This window comes from Triticum dicoccoides, chromosome 7B (genome assembly GCF_002162155.2).
Source record: "Triticum dicoccoides isolate Atlit2015 ecotype Zavitan chromosome 7B, WEW_v2.0, whole genome shotgun sequence".
Classification (NCBI taxonomy): domain Eukaryota; kingdom Viridiplantae; phylum Streptophyta; class Magnoliopsida; order Poales; family Poaceae; genus Triticum; species Triticum dicoccoides.
In genome coordinates, this window is record NC_041393.1 from 385,098,641 (window position 1) to 385,108,454 (window position 9,814).

Genomic DNA, 9,814 nt, shown 5'->3' on the forward strand with positions numbered 1-9,814 from the left:
TTGACTATCTAGTCGATAACATCGGGGAAGGTGGCAGAAAGTAACTCTCGAATTGAAACTTAAGGAAATATTGAGAGCAAAGTAATGAGGTTTCATGGGAAGTTTTGAGCGAGCAAGCAACCGTTCGATGCTTGAAGCAGGGCGTGAAAGGGGCTCAAAGCAACCGGGAATAAGTACTGCGTCCGATAACAGATTTGATGATCCCTCGGAAGGTGGCTCGTGAATTACATATGCGGCCACACGCGAGGAACAACGGGAACAGGGGGTGCAGGAGAGTCAGGTTTCGATCCTGTGGACCTGTGGGTTATGGGCCCACCATGTGGGTTAAAAGTAGGAAGAGGGGTTACGTCTTGCACGATCATGTAAGCAAGGCATGTCAGAGAATAACCGACCAATTATGTTGGCAGCATCGTTGGTACCAAGGGCGAGGGACGAAGAGAACTATTTTCCCGCTCGTTGAAATGAGGCGGGCCAATAGGCAAAGTTCTCGTTTATCGGTGGCTACCGGAATATCATCAACAATAGTAACAGGGCCTCGTCGACAGAATTGTACACCGAGGTGTTTACATATGCAGGAGAATATTATTGCTGAGATCATATAGATCACAAGAAATGTTAAACCAACCAATGGAATGGAAAATATGGTTATCAGATTAAACAGAACAATGGGAAGAAAATGTGTTTAAACATATACTTCAGGGGGATATCCTTCCCAAGGACAAGCAGAGCAAGATATCCATGATAGGATATAAAGTAGAAAACACTTTAGGTAAGGGGAGAGAAATTTCATGACATTACCCATACAACGGCGCCTGGATAATTGAGCAAGAAACATTTAGCATTGTGCTTCAAATGTTCTTATTGAAAATCAGAGTACCACAGACATGCTTTGAGATGGCATTGACAAGGTCTTCAAGCAAAGGTCAGACCTAGGATACACGAAGGATTCATCAGGAACACTCTTGTAGAATAAGTCTTATCATTTCCTCATGGAAGAATGCATAACATTGCAAAAAGGAAACTATAACAATAGGGCCTCTGGCCAGATGTGCTAGGCATGACACCACCCTACCAGGTCATATAAAGACAATTGTCATTACTCTTGGAAATATGTTCCAACCATCATATCTGACTGAGATTCAGATCTGATTGGTGTCAGGAAACCTTAGACTCAGGATGCCTGAGAAGAAAAGGTGCGGCACAATTTGATGAGATGACATTGTAAGATTCTCGGGAAATGAACTAAGGAAGCGAGTTCTGAAACAAGAGTTCATCATTAAACCAAGGAGAGGATGAGGGGGTGTCTGCTGGACTCAGCGACAATTCCTCGAGATTTCCAAAAGATGGATTCCCACAATCATGTGAAGGAGATAACATTTTTTAGATCAAATGACATAATGATGTATGCTCGAGGGAAACATACTCAGTTAAACAATGGTTGAAAGGTGCACCCGAAATATGGGCTTAGGTAATACAATCAATGTTAGAATGGTGATTTGATAATCAATGACCTAAGGATGTAATGTTGACCATTAACTCCAAAGCAATAGGGTTGATAGAAGGGCGGAATCCAAACAACACCATTCACCTGTTGGTATCCCAGTTAGAAACAACACAAGAAAGAATGGTGATGGGGAGAAGTATCACTATACCAAGAATCCTTAAGAGGTGGAGCAATTCTCACAACATCCTTGACATAAAAAGGTGGTAATACTTCAAGGTAAATAAGAACAAATGCTGGATAGCAAGGAACTCAAGGTATAACACAAAACACGGACAAGTTTGTGTTGAAGGGAAGGCAATAAAGTGGTCGATGATAATTCAAATCATCAAGGGAAAGGATGGTATTTCTCATCATGAATTCTTGATACCCTGGAAGAGCTCAGAATACTGATGATGATCATGACACAATTGTCGAGAGATTTCATGAAGATGTAGTTTGACCGATGATGACATCAAGTCAAAGGAATGATGAAGCGAAAGGTTATTGGAAACATGAGTATGACACAAACTCAAAATCAAGCTTGGTGTTCAAGGCGAAATGATATGACCAGGAAAATCAACGTAAGCTTAGCTCATCGTCGAAAGTTGTGCTCCGGGAAGAAGGACCGGGGCACAGTTAAAATTAGCATGATCATGAAGTAACCGATCAGGCTAGGAGTGACGTGATGGAGTATTAAACGTCTCAACAACAAAGTACTAGGAGTATTGAATCACAATGCTGATTCAATTCACTAATCGATGTTCCCGGTTGACGACAACCCAGAACCCGTGGAGTGACTATGACAAGGAAAGACATTACTTCAACAAAGTTAGTAAGATGTGGTGCAATGGCAAGACATCTTCGAGATACCGGGGGTAATACTCGAAGGTAGAACAAAATAAAGGTTGGGCAGACGTAATGATCTGCAGATGGCAAGTACTTTTAACTTGTCCGAGAATGGGATCAAAGAAGAACAAGCACGGTCGGAACCACGATTGCTAAGGACAAAATCACAGATACAAGATCAAATTATGCCAAGTGAATAATTATTGTTACGAGAAGCTATCATGATAAGCTCAACATCGTTTCCATGGGCATGAACACAAAGTTCAAGGTCGACTCCCACTTCTCCAATGTATAACCTTTCGTTTACTTCTCGCTTTCGATGAAGTTGTAGTGTTGAAAGTATATCTGGCAAAACACCAGAATAGTATGACTCGTGAAAACTCTTCTCGTTCACACAGATTAAGGAAGGCATAGATTCAACCCGTCGGGGCATCTTAGGAACATATACCACACACTTCAGAAGTAATTAACTCAAGCTCGAAAGTAAAGCATGGTTGAGAAAGCAGAGGATACAATTTACCAAAGGCATCATGTATCCGAGGAAAAGCTCACAAGGTTATTGAATATGAAGAACGTTGTCAGATAAAATTCAACAAAGGATCTGGTGGTCCATAAGGGATCTAATGTGAGCATCGGTACTCAACCATAAGAAGAAAGCATGCAAGGAGATCAGATGATAGAAACAAACAACTGACTACTTCAAAGCTCAATTGCAAAGGAAATATCATTTCCAAATCAGGGATCAGAAGCCAACGCTCTCATTAAGAATGGATAAGTTGAATAGACTTAGGGGTACAATCAACAACAATTTAACTGGTCGATAACCAGCTCATGTTTAAAATGTCTGAGCCAAAAGGAGGAATTCTAGGATCTGATTGAGGATTGTGAGCATTCACAACATTTTGATTCAATGGACTCAAAATGATAGTGACAAAGGCTAACAATGAGATTACTATACTTGTGGGATTAACCATAATGCAAGCAAGCAAGAATTTCAAGAGCAATAGGTTGCTCAGGATTTTCAAAAGATCGAATGGTATTTCAAAGTCTTTTGTGAAACACATGAACAACTGGGGAGAAACATATCCTCGGCAAGTGTGAGGATTAATTTGTAGGTGTAATCAGGCGACAAGAAACTACAAGGCAGTAATCACAAAGTTTTCTCGGGGCAATAGAGAGAAGTTCGGGGTATCTTGTAATAACAAGTCCAACTGAGAATAAAGGTAAGAACGACTGGTGTATGAATTTATCCATAGTGATGTTTTGGTGGTAGGGAATTGCAAAAGCAATGGGGACAAAGTCTCGAGAGAACATCGGAGAGTATCTTCAGGATCTTCTGATGTAGCAGGCGACCATCAGTAATAAGGGGCTCTCCGGGTGGAAGTGATCACGAGATACTAATGTCAGAGTTAGCAAAATTCATTTAACCCGAGTAGAAGAGAGTTTCGAGTCCCAGAGTAAAGGTCGAGGAGTAAAAGATCCTAATACCACCCAATGGCGACGTGGGCCCGTAAGGCACACAACCAAGTTAGTAAAAGTTTTGTAATGACTAGACTCGACTTCGGCCAAGGAGTGTGGAAGGGGGATTCCTACAGGCAGTCGGCTCTGATACCAACTTGTGATGCCCCCGATTCAATCGTACACTAATCATGCACGCAAACGTGTATGATCAAGATCAGGGACTCACGGGAAGATATCACAACACAACTCTAAAAACATAAATAAGTCATACAAGCAACATATTACAAGCCAGGGGCCTCGAGGGCTCGAATACAAGTGCTCGATCATAGACGAGTCAGCGGAAGCAACAATATCTGAGTACAGACATAACTTAAACAAGTTTGCCTTATGAAGGCTAGCACAAACTGGGATACAGATCGAAAGAGGCGCATGCCTCCTGCCTGGGATCCTCCTAAACTACTCATGGTCGTCGTCAGCAGCCTGCACGTAGTAGTAGGCACCTCCACTGTAGTAGTCGTCGTCGACGGTGGCGTCTGGCTCCAGGGCTCCAGCATCTGGTTGCGACAACCAGGTAGAAGGGAAAGGGGAAAAGAGAGAGAAAAGCAACCGTGAGTACTCATCCAAAGTACTCGCAAGCAAGGAGCTACACTACATATGCATGGGTATATGTGTAAAGGGCCATATCGGTGGACTAAACTGCAGAATGCCAGAATAAGAGGGGGAAAGCTAATCCTGTCAAAGACTACGCTTCTGGCCACCTCCATCTTGCAGCATGTAGAAGAGAGTAGATTGAAGACCTCCAAGTAGCATCGCGTAGCATAATCCTACCCGGCGATCCTCCCCTCGTCGCCCTGTGGAAAAGCGATCACCGGGTTGTCTGTGGAACTTGTCTGGGTGTGTTTTATTAAGTATCTGGTTCTAGTTGTCATAAGGTCAAGGTACAACTCCGAGTCGTCCTTTTACCGAGGGACACGGCTATTCGAATAGATAAACTTCCATGCAGGGGTGCACCACATAACCCAACACGCTCGATCCCATTTGGCCGGACACACTTTCCTGGGTCATGCCCGGCCTCGGAAGATCAACACGTCGCAGCCCCACCTAGGCACAATAGAGAGGTCAGCACGCCAGTCTAAATCCTATGCGCGCAGGGGTCTGGGCCCATCGCCCATTGCACACCTGCACGTTGCGTACGCGGCCGGTGAGCAGACCTAGCAACCTCCATTACAAAGGAAGTTGCATTAACACAGTCCAACCCAGCGCGCGCCCCTCAGTCGCTGATGTCACGAAGGCTTCGGCTGATACCACGACGTCGAGTGCCCATATCTTTCCCACGTAGTTGGTTAGTGCGTATAGGCCAGTGGCCAGACTCAGATCAAATACCAAGATCTCGTTAAGCGTGTTATTATGAAGTAACCGCGGACGTCGACCAGGGCCAGGCCCACCTCTCGCCTAGGTGGTCGCAACCTGCCCTGTCGCTCCGCCACAAAGTAACAGTCGGGGGCCGTCGGGAACCCAGGCCCACCTCTACCGGGATGGAGCCACCTGTCCTTCCAGCCCCCACATCGGAATCACTTGCGGGTACTCAACGAGCTGACCCGACTTTAGTCACCATCTGTATAGTATGTATATATGTATAGTATATACCCGTGACCACCTCCCAAGTGATCACGGCCCGATAGTATAGCAAGGCAGACTGACAAGAATGTAGGGCCAATGATGACAAACTAGCATCCTATACTAAGTATTTAGGATTGCAGGTAAGGTATCAACAGATGTAGCAACAATGTCAGGCTATGCATCAGAATAGGATTAACGGAAAGCACTAACATGCTACACTACTCTAATGCAAGCAGTATAGAGGAGAATAGGCAATATCTGGTGATCAAGGGGGGGCTTGCCTGGTATCTCTGGCAAGGAGGGGTCATCTTCGGTGTAGTCGAACACACGGACATCGGCACCGGTCTCAGAGTCTACCGGAAAGAAGTAACGAAGGGGGAACACAATAAATAACAGAGCAATCAAATTTAACACAAAGCAAGACGCGGCAATATGCGGTGCTAGGGGTGACCTAACTTAGTGGTAGGTGATATCGGCGAAGGGGGGAAACATCCGGGAAAGTATTCCCGGTGTTTCGCGTTTTTGGACAGATGAAACGGAGGTGAAATGTTGCAGGTTTGCTATGCTAGGGATGTGTGGCGGGCGAACGGACTGCATATCCGGATTCCTCTCGTCGTTCTGAGCAACTTTCATGTATGAAGTTTTTCCATCCGAGCTACGATTTTTTTATATTAATTTTAAAAGATTTAAATCATTTTTAGGATTTATTTAATTATTTTAAAACAACATTATCCATAACAGTGTTTGCTGAAGTCAGCATGACGTCAGCAGTCAACAGAGGTTGACTGGGTCAAACTGAAGTGTGGGCCAAGTGGGACCCACCTGTCATACACTGTTAAGTTAATTAGGGTTAGGTTAAACTAATTATTGCTTAGTTAGACTAACAGGTTAATTAGATTAATTAAGTAGGATTAATTAACTTAATTAATTTAGTTAACTAAATAATTAATTAAATTTATTATTATTATTATTTTATTATATATATATATATTTCTTTTTCTAAAAACGTTCTGAGTGGGTCCCCTTTATCATAGGGCCCTAGGGGCCTTAGCGGGGCGGTTAGCGGGCATTGGGCGCAGCGGGCGCCCGTCCCAGAGGAGGGCCGAGCGGGCGCAGATCGGCGCCGGTGCAGGGGGACGGTGGCCTGGGGCCAGCGGTGAAGGGTGGGGCGCGGCCAGCGCGTGGCCGCAGGAGGCCAAGGTCAGGTGCGGCGCGGACATGGGCGCAGGTGGGCACAGCGAGATCAGGACAGCGGGCGAGCACGCGCGGAGTGAGCTCCGGCCATGGCGGCCGAGCGCGGGGACGGCCTCAACGGTGACAAATCGAAGCAGGGGGAGAGGGGATCTGGGTGCCGGAGCACGGCAACGGGCGGGCGAGGCGAGGGGTGGCGCCGGAGTGGAGCCCCGGGGCGATGGATGCAGGGCGCCGCCCGAATGCAGGGGCATCGATGTGCGGGCGGCCGCCGTGGGCGACGGCCGGTGGCGGCGTCAGGAGGCGGAGCCGGGGGGTCTCTAGGCGACGTCGTGGCCTCGCGGGGCACCGGTGCGCGGCAGCAGAGGCCGGTGCGGTGCGGCCCGGTGCGAGGCAAGGCAGGGCTTGGTCGACGCGGGGAGTGGAGGAGGGAAGAGGCGATGCGTCAACAACGATGGCCGAGCACGGCCCGGGCGCAGCCAGCAGGGGTCACGTCGGGCGCGGTGCGTGTGTGCGCGGGAAGATAGAGAGGAGGGAGAGGGTGAGCTCACGGGGGAAAGCAGGGAACGGGGCAGTGGTGCTCGTGGGGGTTGACGGGGACGACGGCGATGGGGAGGCAGGCCGGTGGAGAGGAGGAAGCAGGCCGGCGGAGAGAAGGAAGCAGGCCGGCGGGGGAGCTCCGGCGTGGCGACGTCCAACGGCGAGGCAGCGGGGCGGCTTCGAGCGGTGACCTCCTCCTTGATCCCGATCTAATCGGGAAAGAGGGGGAGGAGATATTTTCGTGGGGAGGGGAGTGGGTGTCTATGGGGGTCGGGGTCTCACCGAGTGGGGGATAAGGAGAGTGGGCGAGGCCGGTTGGGCCGGTGGTTGGCCTAGTAGGGCTTTGGCCTGCTGGGCCGGAGACCAGTGGGGGGTTTTTCTCCTTTTTTTTTGATTTCCGTTTGTTTTTCCCTTTTGTATTTTCTTTCTTTTATTTATTTTCGTTTCTATTTTATTTTATTTTAAATCTTTTAGGAATTTTATAAAAAAATGTGTTTGCTTTATTATAAGTACCCTTGTAATATTCGGCACCCACCGAACATTTTTGTTTCAACTTTTGAAAACTTTTATTGTTGACATTAATTTAATTTGAATTTTGAAGCGGTTTCGAATTAACCCGAGATTAACTATAGAGACAGAGATGACGTGGCATCATTAGCAGAGGTTCACTATAGCTTAAGTATTCGGGCGTCACAATTGTATAGTGTAGGTTTATTCTTAGTTACTATGCCGTAATTTCTTTATTGTATAGAGTAGGTTTGTTCTTAACTCCTACTAGTTACTGCCATCATTCGCTATCTGAAAAAAAATCAGATGTAGTCGACCGGGCCGAAACATTCGACTCTAACGGGCCAGGTTTTTAGCAGGCCACAATGGGGCCGGCCTGCGTCTTTCTTGGGCCCGAATGATTGGAGCCTTCACACATTGCGCCAGGCCCAAACTTACACTGGCCTATTTTTTAGTTGGGCCTTTTGTCGACCCAACGCTTAGTTTGGCCCAGGTAGCGTTGGGCCATTAACAGGCTGAATATTGTACTGGCCTGTTACGGTCGAGATGAAACCACGGGCCTTTAGCAGGCCAAAATGCATGTTGGGCCTCAATTTTCACTAGTCGTCGGCGGGCCTTCAGCAGGCCAAAATGTAGACCAGGCCGTTATGGGCCCAGTTAGCTCACGGGCCGTTACCAGGCCGAAACACATCTCGGACCTTAGTTGGCCCACTGATATCATGGGCCTTTAAGAGGCCGAAAGCTTAGTGCAGGCATCAATGGGCCGAATTATGCGACATGCCTTTAACAGGCCCAAAGTCACGTTGGGCTTAACTGTTGCCACCTTTAGCACAGGCTGTTAGTGGGCCCGATGTCCCGTCGGACCATATATGGCCCATGGGCAGCACGGGCCATTCCCAGGCCGAAAGTCACACCAGGCTGAAATGGGCCCATGTCTACATCAGGCCTCTAACTGGCCGAAAGTCACTAGGCTGTAGTTGGGCCCGAATATTCGGCGGACTATTAACGGGCCAGATCTGGCTTCGGGCCGCAAATGGGCCCAAATATTGGGCGAACAATTAACGGGACAGATCTGGCTTCGGGTCGTAAATGGGCCCAAACATTGGGCGAACTATTAACGGGCCAGATCTGGTTTCGGGCCGTAAATGGGCCTTTATTAAGCAGGCCGTTATTAGGCTGGCCCACTAGTACCTGATTAAGTTCTACGGGCCTTTGACTGGGCCGACCTTTTTAACCTATATGGGCCTCTGTTGGGCCCAGCCACGTGTCGACGTACCATAGGCATGTCTCCTCCAATGGACGGGCGATATCTGGCCCACTGACGAGCTGACAGGTGTTCCCTTCGGCCAATCAGAATTTTACACATGGAAATTTCCCATTGGTCGGGGCTGTTAATGGGTTATCGGATCCAAAATCCGACCCGATAGCTTAACGACGTTCCGTTACGGTGGATGCCACGTGTCGGTCACCCTTGACGAAATCACTCCTGTGACGCGCGATTTATCATCATGGAAGTGGACACTTCCGTGATGATAATTTTGGTAATGTCATGGAACACTTCTACGACAGCACGGGTATGACTATCTTGATTCTATCATAAATTTGTCATGGATGTACATGCATGACAAAAAACGCGACCTACTGTGACAAACACGTATCATCACGAAAGTGTATTTTTTTGTAGTGGTGCCGGAACGGGCTCCCGAGAGGTTTTTGGTGGCTACAGAGGCTTGCGGCGGCGGAACTCCCGATCTATCTTCTATGTCGATGTTTTTAGGGTACGTAGGCTTATATAGGCGAAAGAAGTCGGTCGGGGGAGCCTCGAGGGGCCCACGAGAGGGTAGGGCACGCCCGGGGGTGGGCGCCCCCCCTTGTCTCGTGGCTCCCTCGATGATCCCCTGGCTTGCACTCCAAGTCTCCTGGGTCATAATCTTCCAAAATATCACGCTGCCGAAGGTTTCATTCCGTTTGGACTCCGTTTGATATTCCTTTTCTTCGAAATACTGAAACATGCAATAAAACAACAATATGGGATGGGCCTCCGGTTAGTAGGTTAGTCCCAAAAGTAATATAAAAGTGTATAATAAAGCCCGTAATCATGCAAGACAGATAATAAAATAGCATGAATGCTTCATAAATTATAGATACGTTGGAGACGTATCACTC